The sequence below is a fragment of the Anolis sagrei genome, chromosome 3 (genome assembly GCF_037176765.1).
Source record: "Anolis sagrei isolate rAnoSag1 chromosome 3, rAnoSag1.mat, whole genome shotgun sequence".
NCBI lineage: Eukaryota > Metazoa > Chordata > Lepidosauria > Squamata > Dactyloidae > Anolis > Anolis sagrei.
In genome coordinates this window covers 222,677,381-222,692,694 of record NC_090023.1, presented here as the reverse complement: position 1 = coordinate 222,692,694, position 15,314 = coordinate 222,677,381, and the positions used below count along the sequence as shown (strand labels likewise).

The following is a 15,314-nucleotide window of genomic DNA, read 5'->3' as shown; positions in this document are numbered from 1 at the left end:
TACCCACTGACTGTCATTCATGAAGCTCTACTAGATGCAATATAACCTTTATATATGTTTTAAATAAAATTCTTCTTTATATAGCTTGATGTAGATGTTTGTTTCTGATAGCATTCTAAGATGAACTATCTCAAAAGTTTAGAAGATCCCTTACATATACACAGTACTCAGAACAGTATATCTGGTAAGGTGCTTTGAAATACCTAGTTTTAAGACTGCACCCTGAACTCAAAGCAAAACAGTTTGCACAGAATTACTGCCTGCCTAAGCTGCCAGATGGCAAACACATAGTAAATTTGAAAAATAACTTTTAAAAGATAAAATATGTAAATTAATTTATTATTTCTTAGAATTAATCTTTTATTTGTACTAGTTGAAAAGGCGTATGTAACAAGTACAGGATTAACCCACATCAATACGTAATATTTTGCTGCTTGGGTAAAGAATGAAAACATATATAATTAAAGAATGCTATACAAAAATGTACTGAACAGAACATAGAAGATCCACAGTAGACAAACTTTAAAATAGTTCAGTATAAATACTTATAAATGGTAATATGTTTGGTAAAACACAAGACAAAATCAAGAGGATTATAAAACCTTTACCAAGTAAGTAGGAAATGTAAAGCTAGAACTGCCAACATGTAATCTTCCTGTTCTGGCAAGGAGCTCCCATTATTAATTACTGAGATTTCTCTTGGAAAATGAATCTCCCTTCACAATAAAAACATGAAGGTTGTTTACAGCTCATTCTCTTTGATGGCTGAATCTACATATCAATCTAGAAGGATAAACTACAGAGTTAAAAACTAAGTATTATGATAAAAAAATACTCACTGTACATAGCCAGGATACATAAAACAGTTCAAAATGTTATGTGGCAATGGATCTCTACACTGAATAAACTTTGTCCCCATCAAGGCCAACTCGGATAACATTTGTACACATTTACTCTGACCTCAAAAGCTTTGGGAAGTTTCTGTTCAGCTCAGAAGGTGGGTGGGTTTGTTATTTCAACTGCTGGTTGATAATGACTTATCTCTCTTAGTACTCAAAGGTTGAGTTCAGCACACTTATAAGAGAAATCAAAGAACCCATGGAATCTATATATTTTGTTTCCTTGTGAACAGGTGTTTGGTGAGACTAACTTTCCTTTCATTATTATACTTTCTGACTTCTTAAGAGTTATGCTGTAACACCCCTTTTCCTCTGTTATCCATTTCTCCTTGTGTTTTGTGTCCTTTTAGATTGTAAGAATGAGGACAGGCAGGCATGTAGCCGGGGGGGGGGGGGGGGAGGGGCTTGAGGGGCTTCAGCCCCCCCCCCCGAAATTCTCATGGTGGTTCGCGAAAAGGCCTTACTGGTGCATTATTTAAACTGTTATGTTTATTCATATCATGATCTGATCACCATACTCAATATATCCCATATGCATGGGGGTATTGGGGTAATGATACAAAAAGTTTGCTAGGGCAGACCCTCTTTCACTCAGACTCAGCCCACCCCAAACTCCCCCTGAAAATCTTTTAGCCCCCCCCCCCTCCGAAACAAAATCCTGGCTACGGGCCTGAGGACAGGGAATTGTCAAGTCAACCATTTTTTAGTCACTCTGGCACACATTTTTAGCTGAAAGGAGTGCTATAATTGCTCTCTCTCTCTCTCTCTCTATATATATATATATATATATATATATATATATAATCTGGCCATCCAACAGTTTGAGGAACTGTGACCTGGCCCTCTTTTTAAAAAGTTTGAGGATCCCTGGTCTAAGGCAACTACACAACCCATGGGCTTCCAAGTGTTTTGGACTTCAGTTCCCAGAATTCCTGACAATTTCACAAACTGACTATGTCTTCTGGGAGTTGGAGCTTCTGGAGGGACACAGGTTATACAGGCCTGGTCTAGGGTCTTGGCATTGAATTACTATATTCCCAGTGTCCAAAACTGGGACACAAAGTTTAGCAATATGCAATTCTTCTGTCAACATCTACCACTGAACTTCCAAAGCTGAACAAACCTGTGAAACATGAGAAAGTTTGAACAACATTCCTCCTTGTACTGCCTGCTCAACCAACCAACTCTGAAACTGAGCTGACCCTTATAATTTCTGCCTAAATTTAATTATTTTTCCCCAAATCATTAAAAGATTTGCTTCCTTCATGAGAGAGCAAGAGCAGAAACCCCTCCACAATCATTCGAGTTGCTACAGACACATATGGCTGGTATTTATTTACGACATTTCTACCCCGCCTTTCTCCACCCCAGAGGGGGGAGGGACTCAAGGCAGCTTAGACTTAGGCAACTATTCGATGCCTTCAAAAAAAAAATACAATTAAAAACATTTAAATAGAATTATAAAATACATTAAAACATATAAAACAATGCCTTCACTGTTGCTGCCTCCTCCAGAATTCTGCGGCTTATAGTTTAAGGGAAGGGCCTTTGTAATGCTCAGCCAGAGAGGTCCTGGGTATCACTGGACTACAAGCCCCAGAATTCTGCAGTAGGCAGCCACAGGATTTCAGATGGGATGCATACTCTTTGCCTACACTTTCAGCTCTAGTGTGATAATGTACAGCCTGTACATATTAAGACATCTTTTGCTGGATCTGAAGAAGGAACTGTTTTGAATTTTCGCCCAACTGCTTGCAGCTCCAAACAACTGACGAAAATTTCCTATTTGGACCAAAACCAACATCCCTGTGCTACCATGGGGTGTTATATGGGCTTGTCTGGGAATAGACTGGCATCAAGCCAACATCATAGAAACATCAGACTAAGAGGACGACAAATACTAATGGGTGCCTTTGTTCCACAACATTGTACTCAAGAAGTAAGGAGCACTGCAAGCATTCTCAGAAAAACCCATGCCCAAGTAATCCCACCTGTTATGCTACCATGAATCCAAGTGGCATGGCCAAAAATCCTGAAATGGCCTGAGGTGATTTCACTGGGTTTTACAATGGCAAGCTGTAACTTCAATGTGTAGCAACAAGTTACCAGATGTTGTAGTTTTCTACATAGGATGCTAATGACAGTTAAAAAGTAGTACTCTGTACTGAAAATACAGATATTGATAGGACAATCTGATAAACCTCAGGTGGATAGAATACATAGCTTTCTATTTGGTCCAAAAATGCCAGTTAGTAAGAATTGTCCACAGAATACTCTCCATGTCAAGTATTTACATATGGATTTTTGTCAGTTATAGAAACAATTCAGCCTTTCAGAATTTAACATCATTCACCAATCCTCGTTGTTTTTGTTTGTTTTTTTTTAAACCAGGATCCGTATGAAATAGGATCATTAAAAATTGACCATAGGCCATTGGCTGATTTGAAATAATTCGTTTATAGTATAAAACATCATTTAATGGGACAATTTGACCTGAGAAAATGGATTATCTAGACTGAAATACTGACCAAATCTATAGTGCAATCCTCAGAAACCAGGCATCTAAGAACATCTATGCCCAGCAGTGAAAACATTGTAGAAGCCTTGCCTCCATAAGCTTCTGGCCATAGTCACTGAATGGTTATCTGTGATGTCCTTTATTCTTAGAAGAATTTGAACCTTTTTAATAGGATTAGGCTTGCAAGGTCTATATTCTTGCAATTTATACTATCATTTGTAAAACTGAAAAGACTGCTACCAAAAAAAGAAAGACCTTTTATCTTTTCCAGAAGGACCGTTATCTTTTTTTATGTAAGACATTAAAAAATCACTTAAACTTCTCAAAGGCCCAAGTTGCCAAAATGGCCTTAGATTTACTATCAGCATTCCAACGTGTCAACCAAATCTGTTTTCTGGACACCAAGGCTCTTGAGGCCCACTATACAGTTGCTATGCAATTCCAGGGATTATTGGATGAAACTGATTATCTGGACCTATTGCAGTCTGGGTTTAGGCCTGGTTACAGAGGGCAGCAGCTAGGCTACTGACAGTAGGTAATTACACAGAACATACCACACCCTGTTAAAAGAACTCTATTTGGTTGCCTATATGTTTCCGAACCCAATTAAAAGTGCAGGCTATCACCTATAAAACCCCACACGGCTCGGATCCAGCCTATTTGCTTGACCGTGTCTCCCCGTATGAGCCTAAACAGACCCTGAGATCCACCGGGAAGGCCCTCCTCTCAGTCTCACCACAGTCACAAGTGCAGTTGGTGGGGACGAGAGAGAGGGCCTTCTCAGTTGTGACTCCTTGGTTCTGGAATACCCTCCCCGAGGAGAACAGATTAGCCCCCACCTTAGCAGCTTTCAGGAAGCAATTAAAAACATGGTACTGGAAACAAGCATTTGAGAATGGCTAGTGTAAACGATGAGGTAGAGTATTCTTGAGGCAAATGATTTCTGCTTTAATCATCAAGAGGAGAATGTCTCTTGCTTTTAATTACACCTATATGTTTCAACTGTTTAATGTTTATATAGATGTGTATGATGTTGACCTTTATGTTGTTGGTCTTATTTTAATTATTGTGATTTGCCTTTTCAATTTATTTTGTGACTGTTACTGTGTATATTGTTTTTTTATGTTGTGAGCCGCCCGACTCCCCTTGGGGAGACGGGCAAGATATAAATAAAGTTTGTTTATTATTTATTTATTTACAGTAATTTTAAATGTTTTAGCTTTTAAAAAATATTTTATTATTTACCCTATTTTAAATTTGTTAGATTAGATTTATTGTATGCCACCTTGAGATCTCTAGATACAGGGCTATACATACTTAAAAAATAAATTGATAAATCTTGATGCATCTCAACTAGTACAAAGCTACACTGGGAGATGTAAATTTGACATGATTATCTTGTGTACACAGTTACTGAGAGCAAAACTATTCTTTCATTTTCAATATCTAGTAACAATAACTGTGATATTACAGAGGATGACTAAATAACTCTGCATTTTGATCTGTGCTCCATTCTGTAACTTTTTCTGTCTTTTAAATAAATCCCTGTTTATATAAGCCTTTTATGTAACTATGAACTAGAGTACACTGTGGCAGCTGGAGCTACACTTGCCTAAAGGTAGTATGGAATTCCTCTTTCTGTGCAACTATTAAAAGCACATTAGCTTGCAAAATATTAAACCTGGCAATTCTAGAAGAAAATTAGACTACAGAAGACCTTTAGCTATAATTTTATCTTCTTTCTGAATGGGAGCCCGAGGCAACAGACACTGTCATTTCAGTAGAAATACCTTCAAACAAAAGGTGGCAGGTCGTTGAAGATATCAGAAAATCTATAAAAAGTTAATGTTCAGCAGTATGTTATTTTTGTATATTCTCCCGTCACCAAAGTTTCAGCAAATGTTTTGCTGGGATAGAGAGCCTGACAACACCCACATATAGTGACACTCTTGACAACTGTGATAGCTCTTGACTTAACTGGGACAAAGAAAATTGTGAGAAGCCAGATCTATATTAAGAATCCTGGATGCTTATACAGAATCAAATCCATTTCAAATCCATGTTTTCTCATCAGTTTTGTAAAACCCAGCTTTTTCTTCAGTAGCATATAAACAAGTACAATTCTTTTATTTACAGCTTTCACAGCATGGTTCATAGATTCAAACATTCCACCTTCTTCTCTCTTCACATCACATTTTCTAATGATCCTAGATCAGTGGTTCTCAACCTGGGGTCTCCAGATGTTTTTGGCCTTTAACTCCCAGAAATCCTAACAGCTGGTAAACTGGCTGGGATTTCTGGGAGTTATAGGCCAAAAACATCTGGGGACCCTAGGTTGAGAACCACTGTCCTAGATAGAACTACAAACCTATTGTTGCTGTGTCTTCAAGACATTTCCGACTTATGTTGACCCTAAGGCAGTGGGTCCCCAGATGTTTTGGCCTACAACTCCCAGAAATCCCAGCCAGTTTACCAGCTGGATTTATGGGAGTTGAAGGCCAAAACATCTGGGGACCCACAGGTTGAGAGCCACTGCTCTAAAGCAACCAGATCACGGGAGAAAGACAAGACCCCCAAAGGGCATCCAGCCCAACCCTCTTCAGCCAAGAAGAAAGACAATCAAACCACAGCCCCCCAATAGATAACTATCCAGTCTCAGTTCAAAAACCTCCAGAGAAGGAGACTCCAGAGATCCTCAAGGGGAATCCAGCCTAGTTCCCTTCAGTCAGGCAGGAAGATGGACATTCAACCTCAGTTCAAAAAACCTCCAGAGGAGGCGACTTCTGAGAGCTCTCAAAGGACATCCAGCCAAGCCCCTTTAGCTACACAGGAAGAGAGTCAAAGCCATTCAACCTCAGTGCATAAACCTCCAGAGAAGCAGATTCCAATGGACTCCCAGGCAGTTTATACTTTACTAGGGTTTGAAGAGATCCCCAGAGAGCATCTAGTTCAACCCCCTTCACCCAGGCAGAAAGACAGAGTTGAAGTGCCTGTGGATGGCCATTCAGCCTCTGTGTAAAAACCTCCAGAGGAGTTTAATCACTCCAGTAGTGGAGTGCTGGTTTTATTCAAGTGTAGGTACTATTATAACTATTATAACTTGCACAATTTGTTTACTGAGTTGCAGTACTTTCCACAAAAATTGATAGGTTTCTAATTAAGAAAAGAAAATCTGTTGACAATGATGTTTATGATGCCTCTTTTATACAGTCCAGGTCATATGAAACTTACATTACATAATACGTATATTATGTTGTATTGTATTGTATTGTATTGTATTGTATGAAACTCTCAAAAGGGGTTGGTTTAACCCTCGGTTTGCTAGTAGAATTGAATTACTGTGTTGCTAAAGAATGTCAAGTCAAGTCAACGTTATTTGTATCCCGTACCATCTACCCTTGTGGACTCAGGGTGGGTAACAACATGGATGGCAGCCACTCAATGCCACACAAATACACAAAAAGACAAATACATAATAAATAAAAAGCAAATATTTAATACAACAATTTATCATAATTAAGACATAATAGCAATCAACAAAACACAATTCACAACAACATTTAAAAACAGGGATAAAAACCCAGATCAATAAAATAAAAACCATATCAATCTTTAAAGCCCTGTTGATGCACGTCTAAAAACCACATCACCAACATGAAAAGTTTGGAAAGTTCTGATCTACGCACACACAGGTGCACATATAAATGTGATTCTGTCTGTGTGTGTGTGTGTGGTTATGTATGTGTATATACATTTGAGATAGATCAGTTAGCCAGAGTGAAGAAATTAATAGGAATTTGGGGAGCAATGAATAAATACCTCAGGAGTTAATGGGTTATCCAAATGTATCTTAATAAACTTATATTTGTTTTGTTTTTAAGGACTGTGTTTGCCTGGCTTTTCCTGTTAAATCTGATAGAGGGTCTAGTTATGCTAACCACAGTGAACCCTCAAAACAACACCCTCGCTGATCCACCTTGAGGTCCAAGTACATAATACAGGGAACGATTAAGAGGAGGAAAGGGACAAACCTGGCATCGGAACTCTATGGCCATTCCAGAGAAGGGATCTATCACATTTGCTTTTATGAAATATGATTAGAATTCTGCCACATTTCTATTTATAGCCTCCTGTTCCCTTACTTACAAACTCCAGATTGTGAATATTTTACCATTTATCAAAATATATTTTTTAAATCGTCCTCCTATGCTCTTACTCTTATTTGTCTGTAATTTCTAATACCCTTCTAACACAAAGGACAATTCTGGGAAACTTGAAAGGTTGGCTTATTATGTGATAAAATTTTAGTTAGTTCCAGTAATGCTGTTCAGGAATATGCTTAACAGGGTAGCATCACTATCTGTTCTTCTCCTCCCCATAATGGATGCATGCACTCTACAAATAAATGTGAATTCTATCACCTTAATAAATTATACAGTAGTCCTAATCCTAACATCAGTGAGTCCTTCCACCCACGGCAACAATACAACAAGTTTTTAATATAGTTCCATAAGTCTGCAGAATTGTCTCTAAAACATTGAATAGAACAAACTAACCACTTACCATCCTCAAATTGTGGGTTCCAGTATAAAAGTAACAACTTCTGGTTCATTTCTGGAAACTTTAATTATCCATGCACTCCTGATGGGTTGGTCTGACGCTCTTCCCCAAAATCTGAATTTTTGTAAGCTAGAAAAGAAATGTAGCCACTTATATACATTTAATTGGACTTTTTTTTTTGTTTTCTAACTACATTTATACAAAATATCTCGAGAACAAACAACTCATTTGCACCTTACTAAGTCCTAGAAATGTCCTTATGACCAATCTGAACTCTGTATATAACTTCAAGGCAAGTCCTTGAACAAAGTTTAAAACAGCACAAAATTACTAAAAAGAAAATGGTACAAATTTGAACAACCCCTACAATTAGCTGATAGTATGGGAGTTTTGCACTATTATATCGAGTTATGTAAAATATTATTTAAATACCTCAAGGGCTGTCACAGAGAGAAGGGGCAGGACTGTTCTTTGCTGCCCAAGTATAATGGTTAAGTTACAGAAGTGCAGATTCTATTGAACATTAGAAGAAGCATCTTGATAGTAAGAGCAGTTCAGGAATGGAAACTGCTCTCTAGAGAGGCAATGTGGTCTCCTTCTCTGGACACCTTCAAAAAGAGGGTGGGCAGTCACCTGCTGAAGATGCTTGAGTTGAGGATTCTCCATAAAGCAAGGAGTTGAACTCAATGACATGTTGAACTCCCTTCCAATTCCACAATTCTAAATCAATTTGCTGGAAATCTGGTAGGTTATATTACAACTGGCTCACAACATGTAGGAGAAATTTCTCACCCTAGCTTCATACTGGACACTGTTTACTGCTGAGACAAGATGCTCAGTGCTCCATCACTACTACTAATATCTATGGCATAAAATTACAATCCAATAAAATTGTTGAAGCTTATTTTTGAAACAAATATGAACTGTCATCCCACCATTCTGAAACCAAATGCATACTTTTTTTGACTGTAAAGAGTGATTGGCCCAAAATAGTCAAATGCTTATACCATTCGCATAATTCTGACTTAGTGGAACCTGACAAAAACAGTGTGTGTCATCCATCACACCACTCTACCACACCACTTTTGGTAGACATTATCTACCATTCTCAACTAGACAATAATATGCAGTTTCCCTCCCAACATGCAGCACACTCTTTCAGCACAAACCAGAGCTAGTTTGGACATAATATTTATAAATATTCAGTCAGACATAATGTTTGAATCACCTCAGCATCTCTAAAACTTTGGTCCTGTGATCTCAGGCTTATAAGGCCTGTTTTTATGATGTAGGAATCACTGACATTAAACAATTATGAAAGCACATTCTAAAAACACTAAAAGAAATCAACACTGCTCTGTTTCCAAGAATATCCCTCTCTGGCCAGCCAAAAGCACTCCACATATGACATGGCAAGAATACACGTAAAAGCAGAATATGAATGTTTTTAAAAAGTCAATTGTAATGTGCTAATGTCAACCAAAGTAGCTCAGCTCAGTAGTAAGCATTATCCAAAAAAGTATGATTCTATTCTTAAAAAAACTATATAAAATGCAGCATTTTTTTTAATACACAATATCCTAACTTGAAAAAATACAGAAGTAGTACAGTGAAACTGCATTCCAGATGGAAGAAAATGGGCCAATACTAATGCAAATTGTTTGCATAGTGTCACAAAGTGAAAGTAAGTTAAACTATGTCATCTACTTCAGGCAAAGGTGAGTTCAGACCTAATTTATCTATTAATCTGATCTGGAGTGCAACCTGCCTCCCTTCACTGTGTAATATAGGGGCGGGAAACATATGGTCCTTCGAATAATGGACTCCTGTCAAACTAACAGTTCAAAAACATGCAATGCGAGTAGATCAATAGGTACCACCTTGGTGGTAAGATAAAAGGGCACCCTGTGCAGATATGCAGACATGCCAGCAACACAATTGAAGATGTCCATGGACAATAGGCTTCTCGGCATGCAAAGAGCACTTCCCCATGGCTGGAGTTGAGAATCGTCTCCAGATGCCAGAGATGGAAAAAGGGGAAGGCCTTTACCTTTGTCTGTGTTGGATGTCGTTGTTCACTGTGTGTGTAAAAAAGCATTGAATGTTTGCCTCATATGTGTATTGTAATCCACTCTGAGCCCCTCCAGGGAGATAAAATGGAACATAGAAAAAGAGTATTAAAGTATATTATTCAGCTGTCATTAGCTTTAATCAGAATAGGAACACCCATAAGCAAGATTTTTTTTTTCAAAAAGTATTCCCTTTTCTGCCTTTATGAAAGAATAAGCATATTGTCTAACACAGGCATGGGCAAATTTGGGCCCTCCAGGTGTTTTGGACTTCAACTCCCACAATTCCTAACAGCCTACTGGCAGCTATTATGAAAGTTGAAGTCCAAAATACCTGGACGCCCCAAGTTCGCCCATGCCTGTTCTAAGAAGAAATAGCTGTATATCATTCAGAAACCAAACATTTTCTGACTTTGCAACCTACAACTGGGAGCCCTTGCTATCACCTAAGGCAGTGGTTCTCAACCTATGGGTCCTTAGATGGTTTGGCCTTCAACTCCCAGAAATCCTAACAGCTGGTAAACTGGCTGGGATTTCTGGCATTTGTAGGCCAAAACACCTGGGGACCCACAAGTTGAGAACCACTGACCTAGGGTTTTGTTCCTTCATACTAAAATGTGAAAACTCAAGTCCCATTATACACAATGTCACATGGAATTGTGTCCCTTGTATACAGTGGCAAACCAAGTCTTGTTTTTTGGATGTTTTATAAAAAATATTTTCAAGCCGCGGATGATTGAATTTACAGAGACAGCATTCATGGATATAGATACTGTATTCCACGCATAGCAGCTCCTCAAATACTATATTTACTTCATTATAATGATCACCTTTTTTTTTTTTTTTACTAAATTACCATTTCCAAAATTAGGGTGCGCATTAGATTCGCGTAATATGGTAATAAATACTTTTTGGAATTTCAGGGTTTTGAAAACTGAGGTGTGTATTAGATTCGATTGGGCATTAGACTCAAGTAAACATGGTCTATTCTGAGGGACTGATAATAAATGGCGAGGCAGCAATGCTTTGGGCCCTTCAAGGCAGGCTCTATATCCCAGGATCTGATTCCAGGTTTTTACCCTAGATTACCTGGCAGTGTAGACTCACATATTCCAGTTTTAACCTGGGATAAAATGTTTAAAAGCCATGCTTTTGGGTTTGGAAAGATTAGCAATTTACAAGAAATGTTGCCGGGGGGACACCTGACTGTATTTACAGTACTTCAAGGAGGCTCTTTCTGTGTGCAGATCCAAAATTAATAAGAACATCAGCCCTAGCCTTGTCTTACTCAACTGCCAAGTATGCCTTCCCTGATTGGCATAAGTCTTCTCATGCAAAGCAGGTGAACACAACATTGAATGAAACATGCAGAATAATCACAGGATATCTTAAACTTACACCTGTTGATAAGCTCTACAAGTTAGTTGCATTGCCCTAACTAACTTGCGACGGGAAGTTGCGACGGGAAGTTGATGCTAAATGTGAGATAAATAAGGTTGAACACTGTGAAAGCCACCCACTACATGGCTACAACCTCCTCCCAGTAGACTCAAATCAAGGAAAAGCTTTATGAGTACTACCACTCCTCTTGGCGTCCCCCCAGCAACAGCAAGGGTATCCCTCTGGGCAGCTAAACCAGGAAATACCAACTGGATGGTCCCCCACAAGGGTCTTCCTCCAGGGACAAACCAAGACTGAGCAACTTGGAAGTCCCTGAAGAGACTCAGAAGTGGAGTGGGCAGATCAAAAGACAACCTGGCAAAATGACACTACCTAAAAGAATCCCACATCTTGTGTGACTGTGGAGCAGAACAGACAACTCTGCATCTGTATGCTTGTCCATTATGCCCTGCCTTGTGTACAGAGGAAGAATTGTTGGAGGCTACAGACAATGCCATTGCTGTTGCCCGTTTTGGGTCAAATGATATTTAGCCGCCTGCGCTCCTTCTATTTTTAACGGTGTTATACTAAATTATGTGGGAGCTGGACGAGCCTGGCACTGCGGCTCCGCTCTCTCAGTCTGCCGGTGGCCGCCATGTTGAGTTTTGCTGGTTGCTGCTGCGCCGCCTCGGCCACCTCCCTCCTGCGCAGGGTGAAGAGCGGGATGAGGCCGCTCCAGGACCTGCTCCAACTTTACAACGGGGCCGTTGCCTCCGCCACCGAGGCCCGCCGAAACTATGCTGCACAAACAGAACCTGCGGTTAAAGCTGGAATGGCTACAGGGTGCATTGTTGCCATCATTGGTGCTGTGGTGGATGTCCAGTTTGACGAAGCCCTGCCACAATCCTCAATGCTCTGGAAGTGCAAGGCAGAGACACACGGCTGGTCCTGGAGGTAGCACAGCACTTAGGTGAGAATACTGTTCGTACCATTGCTATGGATAGTACCGAAGGCTTGGTGAGAGGCCAAAAAGTTTTGGATTTAGCTGCCCCCATTAGAATCCCTGTAAGACCTGAGAGCCTGGGCAGAATCATGAACATGATTGGAGAACCAATTGATGAGAGAGGCCCATAACAACGAAACAATTTGCTGCTATTCATGCTGAAGCACCAGCCTTTGTTGAGATGAGTGTCAAACAGGAAATCCTTGTCACCGGCATATTTTTTTTTGTCGTGTCAGGAGTGACTCCTGGTGTGAGAGAATTGGCCGTCTGCAAGGACATTTCTGTTGCAATCCAGAGCAGGGAACGAGGCCCTAAGATAACTATCCACCACACTTGGCTGTGAAAAACAATCCTTATTTATTGAAGAAAAATGGTTACAAAATAAAGGAAAAATGCAAGTCAAAAGCCACAGCAAAATCAGCAAACATGAATTTAAATGGACAAAGCAAAACCAAAAGCCTCACTGGGAAATACTGGAATCTGTTAGCAATCCACTAACCGTACTTGATATCCTAGAAATCTTCCCAAACTATGGCCAGGGAACCGGGAGAACTGCCAAGGTCTTCATCAATTCTGAAACGATGCCTGAACTGAGACAATCAGCTCGGCGTATTGCAATTAAAACTCAAGAATTGGTTCTGTGAACCGCCCTTCTGTTTTTAATTCTTGAATTCGGGAGGATCGACGCAAACTGAGTGATTTACTTCTGTCTTCCCAAATTTGGCCCCTTCTATTGTCATTACAGTTAACAGGTGCAGAAGGGAGGGAAAGTTCAAGGTCTCCCTCTGAAACATTCTCATGAACACTGGTACTTTCATTTACCAAATCTACAGAAGTTCCTTTCTCACTAATTTCAGGAACATTGGCATTTTCCAAACCTACAGCAGTTTCTTCCTCACTAATTTCAGGAGCATTGGCATCAAAAGGTACATTTCCACTAGCATCAGTAAATATACTTTCATTAGCATCAGGAGGAACAAACAGAGAATCAGGTTCAAGTTCAAACTCAGGCTGAACCCCAACAGTTTCCCAGGGGGCGCCCGGATGATTTGATGTTTTTATCATCCTTGTGGGAGGCTTCTCTCATGTCCCCGCATGAGGAGCTGGAGCTGATAGAGGGAGCTCATCCGCCTCTCCCTGGATTCGAACCTGCGAACTGTCGGTCTTCAGTCCTGCTGGCACAGGGGATTAACCCACTGCGCCACTGGGGGCTCCTGTCACCGGCATTAAAGTTGTGGATCTCCTTGCAACTTGCGCCAAAGGTGGTAAAATTGGCCTGTTTGGTGATGCTGGTGTAGGCAAGACAGTATTGATCATGGAGCTGATCAACAATATTGCTAAAGTACATGGTTACTAAATTATGCAATACTTTTGATATGAAATAAAATAAACCTGGGATCAGATCCTGGGATACAGGGCCTGTCTGGAAGGGCCTTTGCTTTGCTTATATATCCTTACCAGAGTGTGGGACATACTATGGTGCAACTGCACTGTCGAACAGGCTGAGGCTGATAGGAATTGTCCAAAACACCTGGAGGAAGGCCCATGTCTGCTATAGAATGAAGGCACTTTGACACCACTTTAACTGCCATGGCTCAACGCTATGGCATCATGGGAGTTATAGAAGGCCTTCAAGTCTTGTCTGCCAAAGAATGCTGGTGCTTCACCGAACTACAGATGCCAAAGCATGGAGCAAAGTGCTGTCAAACTGCATTCATTCTACAGCGCGGGCAGAAGATGCACCCTGAGGTCACGCGCGGCCTTCCTGCGCCGCCCGACCACGTCGCCAGGTTTCCGTGTCAAAGGTGAGGCGACCCAATCCCTCCTTCTTCTAATCCTTCCCCTCTCTGCCTGAGGGAAGCCGCAGCGAGGAGGCCTGCGCGAGCCTCATTGCCATGGCAACCGGCACCCGACTTCGCCTTCTGCGGAGCCCCCCTCCCCCTTCCTCTTCCCCTCCGCGCGCCCGCCCGCCCGCCACTCACCGCCCAAGCGCCGTCTCGCGCCCGCTCTCGGCCATTGGTCCTCCTCCCACCTGCCGGGCCGTCAACATTGCGTCACTTCCAGCATCACCTGACACGCCGAGCCAGCGCTTCGGGACGTTCCCTGCCTCGACTTCCGGCCGTAAAGAGGAATAAGCCCCTTTACATAAAGGGACTCATTCCGGAGGAGGCTTAGAGCGAGTTTCTGGTAATTCTCTGTCAGATTTGATGGGCTGCATTCAGTGTAAACAAACATCTGCTACACCGTAGAACAGGCCTGGGCAAACTTGGGCCTTCCTCCAGGTGTTTTGGACTTCAACTCCCACCATTCCTAACAGCCTACCGGCTCTAAGCCTCCTCTGGAATAAGTCCCTGAAGGACTTCAAGTGCTCCAAAAAAAGGGAAACATTGTTTCACTATTTGGGTAAATTGGGATACAATTTGATCTATTTACAAGGATATCACAATAACAAACATGACATTACATATGTACACTGTCCAAAATTCCAAAATTTGGAAGATCATTTGTAGCAGAAGAAGGAGGGGGAGACAGGAATTTATACACAAAGCATCGGGGTTTTTTTAAAACTTCAGAAAACAACTTCTAAAACATTCTTTTAAAATTTCATCTTCTTTTGGGGTTGGAATAGTGTAATCTCAGCAACAACTGATAAGAAATAAAATAAAAACCCTACTGAAACCAAAACAGAGTAAATACCTAAGATATTTATTTCAATTTTGTGAATAATTTAGGACTAATAGGTGAATGGTGATTAACATATGGGTTTCACTTTTATCCTTCTCTGATATAATCCGCCCTGTACGCTTATGTCCTCTGCGGACATTTACTCCAACCAGCCGAAAAGCCCATTGCCAGCTATCATATAGAGGAGTTTTCATTGTCTG

The 15,314-nt window shown here is 40.6% G+C and overlaps 1 protein-coding gene across 7 annotated transcripts in view; it reads right to left on the bottom strand.

The window, feature by feature from the left end:
• The window catches only part of MAP3K13 (mitogen-activated protein kinase kinase kinase 13), a 55,412-nt gene extending 40,906 nt beyond the window's left edge, over positions 1 to 14,506 (bottom strand). For 4 of the 7 annotated variants that reach the window (XM_060768038.2, XM_060768042.2, XM_060768041.2 and 1 more), the window contains exons 1-2: positions 14,412 to 14,506; positions 7,981 to 8,106 (exon numbers count right to left, since the gene is read on the bottom strand). The gene's annotated coding sequence lies outside the window, so the exon portion shown is untranslated. Of the gene's footprint in view, positions 1 to 839; positions 860 to 7,980; positions 8,107 to 14,411 lie in introns of those variants that run through there. The other 3 variants (XM_060768044.2, XM_060768045.2, XM_060768043.2) reach the window with 3 other exon arrangements.
• Between the last annotated feature and the right edge of the window lie 808 nt (positions 14,507 to 15,314).